The sequence below is a fragment of the Chinchilla lanigera genome, unplaced genomic scaffold, assembly GCF_000276665.1.
Source record: "Chinchilla lanigera isolate Chin_1 unplaced genomic scaffold, ChiLan1.0 scaffold00071, whole genome shotgun sequence".
NCBI lineage: Eukaryota > Metazoa > Chordata > Mammalia > Rodentia > Chinchillidae > Chinchilla > Chinchilla lanigera.
This window is the reverse complement of record NW_004955472.1, coordinates 5,410,966-5,414,293: the sequence shown is the minus strand read 5'-3', so window position 1 is coordinate 5,414,293 and position 3,328 is coordinate 5,410,966.

Genomic DNA, 3,328 nt, shown 5'->3' with positions numbered 1-3,328 from the left:
TGATCTATTACATTTATTGATTTTCATATGTTGAACCATTCAGCATATGAATGAATGAATCCTACTTGGTCATGATGTACAATATTCTTGATGATTTGATGCATTCTATTTGCTAGTAGAGAATTTTTTGCTAGTTGCTAGTTGAGAATTTTTGAATCTATATTCATTAGGGAGATTGGCCTGTAGTTCTCTTTTTTGGTTGGGTCTTTGTCTGGTTTTAGTATCAGTTTATATACTTGTCTCAAGAAATGAGTTAAGGAGGATTACTTTCCTTTCAATTTCATTGAAGAGTTTGAGGAGTACTGACATTAAATCTTCCCTAAATATCTTGTAGAATTCAGCTGTGAATCCATCAGAACCTGGACTTTTTTTTTTGTAAGTTTTTAATCACTTTCTCAATTTCATTAACTGATATTGGTTTAGTCAGAATTTTTATATCTTCCTGATTCAGCTTTGGTGATTAACATGTATCTAGGAATCTGTCTATTTTGTCTGTGTTTTCATCCTATGAGAGTAAAAATTTTCAAAGTAGGTTTTGATAATCTGAATTTCCACAGGATCCATAATAGTATCACCATTTTCTTACCTCATTGCATGAATTTGTGTCTTCCTTGTTTTTGAATAAGATTGGCTAACAGTTGAACAATTTTACTTATTCTTTTATAGAGCCTACTCTTTGTTTCATTAATTCTTTGTATTGTTTTCTCAGTGTGAATTGCATTAATTCCTACTTAGATCTTTATAATTTGTTCCCTTTTATGTGCTTTGTGTTTGACTTGCTCTTGCTTTTTTTTTTTTGTAGAAGTTTGATGTGCAACGTTTGGTTGTTCATTTGTTCTCCTTCTGTTTTCCTAATGTTAGAATTCACCACTGTAAATTTCCCTCTTAGAACTGCTTTCATTATGTCCCAAAGGATCTAGTATGTTATGTTTGTATTTTTGTTTAACTGTAGATATTATTTAATTTCTTTTTTAATTTCATCTGTGACCCATTGTTTGTTCAGGAGGGTGTTATTTAATTTCCATGCATTTAAGGAGTTTTTATAGTTTCTCTTGCTGTTAATATCCAAATTCATTGCACCATGATCAGATAACATACAAGGGATAATTTCAATTCTTTTTCATTTACTTAAGCGTATTCTATGGGCTAACTTATGGTCTATTTTAGAGAACATCCCATGTGCCCCTGAGAAGAATTTGTATTCAGATGTTGCTGGGTGAAACACTTTGTAAACATCTACTAAGTCCATTTATTCACAGGTTTGGTTCAGTTCCATATTTCTTTGCTGATTTTTTGTCAGGTTGATCTATCTTTTTGTGAGAATGGAGTATTAATGTCCCCCATTGCAGCTGTATTCTTGCTTATTTGATTTTTCATGCCTGTTAATATTTGTCTTATATAAGTAAGCACTCCCATATTGGGTGCATATATGTGTATGATTGTTATCTCTACCTCTTGAAATTTTCCCCTAACAAGTATGTAGTGACCTTCTTTATCTCTTTTGATCATTCTAAGTTTGAATTTCACATTGTCTGCAAACAGAAGAGCTGTTCCTGCTTTTTCTGAGTGCCTGTTGCATAAGTATTGTTTTCCATTATTTGACTTTTAGTGACTGAGGTTTTTTTCAGTTAAATGGATTTCTTGTATACAGCATATTGTTGGATCTTGTTTCTTGATCCACTCTGCCTGTCTGTTTCTTTTGATTGATGAATTGAGGCCATTTACACTGGTGGTTATAACTTATATGAGTTGTATACCTTTGTCATGTTATTTTCCTGCTTTTTGTTCCTTGCTTTTCCACTCTTTTTTAATCACTTGCCCTGCCTGGTGAAGTCTTTCTATTGCACTTCTTGGAGTTGTGGTCACTTCTATCTCTGTCTAGAGTATCTTTTGGTACCTTTGTGGCATTGTTTGTGTTGTCATGAATCTTTTCATTGTTCTTTGTCATGGCAGTGTCTTATTTCTCCATTAATTTTGAAAGATAATTTTATAGGTTACATCAGTCTTGTTGGAAATTGTTTTCTTTCAGGACTTGAAATACTCCAAGCTCTTCTTGACTTGAGGGTTTGCATTGAGAAATCTTCCATGACACTTCTGCTCTTTTTTTGACATCCAGTTTTTAATTCTTTTTCTTTGCATCTTCTTGCAGCTGTTGAATTTTTATTTCAAGATCCTTTGTTATTTTTAAGACATTTTTCCTTTCATGATGTCTAGCTGAGAACCTGTCTTCAAGATCTGAAATTCTGTGTTCTGCTTCATTCAAGAAGTTTTACTAGCTTTCAGTAGAATCTTTGCTTAACTGGATATCTGTTTGAATCTGTCCCATGTATTCTATTTCTCTCCCATATTGATCATTCACAGTTTCCATCCTTTTTCTATCATCATCTATTTTTTATCTATCTCTACTCTAGGTTTGCTGAGCAATTCCTTTATTAATGTTGACATTTCTTTTTTACCTGAGAGATTTTTTTTTATCTGATTTCCTCTCTATCTTCATGGATTTGTTTCTTTCCTTTGGTTGTTATTATTTCAGAAATATCAGTTGTATGTCTCTCATTTTCTTTCTCTGTTTGTCTACTGGATTTGGGTGGGCTGGATTTTTGAGGTTGCATTTAGCTTTTATATCTTGTCATTTTCTTTTTCAAAAGTTTTTATTTTGTTTTCTGTGTTTGTCCTTGTAAGTTTTTGTTGTATGTAACTTTATCACTAGTATCAAGGCCTCTCTTGGCAAGGTTTCTTCTTCAGAATGTTTTTGTGTGTAGGAGGTTCTTGGTTTGTGTCTGTCCCAAGATCCTACATTTTCAATTCATTAAGATTGAAATGTTGGTATCTGTTTGGCTCAGTCCTCAGTCACTGGTGCTGGGTTATTACCAAAGCACTTCCCATTATTGTTACAGAAGTGAGAACAACTGATTAAAACAGATACATATCCTAGGGAAAAGTATATCTTTTCTCCTTTTCTCCTTTTAAAATTCTGAATATGGGAGGCACTCATCTTGATTCAGGACTCCACTGGCAGCCAGTGTGCTGGCTGGCTATTTTATTAAGTCCTTTAACTAGATTTTGCTTGATCTGCTACGGTTAGTCAGACTGATTTTAGTTTCAGGATGTATGTCCCTGTTATGGTTGATACACTGTGTCAACTTGGGGAGTCTAGAGGTTTGGCTAAGTGACTCAGCAGTTCTGCCTCTTGGGGTGAAAAGGACACGCCCTTACCCTTCTGTGTTGTTGTTTATTGTGTTAATTTGAGAAGTTTAGAAGGTTAACTATGCAACTCAGAAGGGGTCCAGGGTGCTTACTTTGTATTCATCCTGAGCCTGTGCAAGAG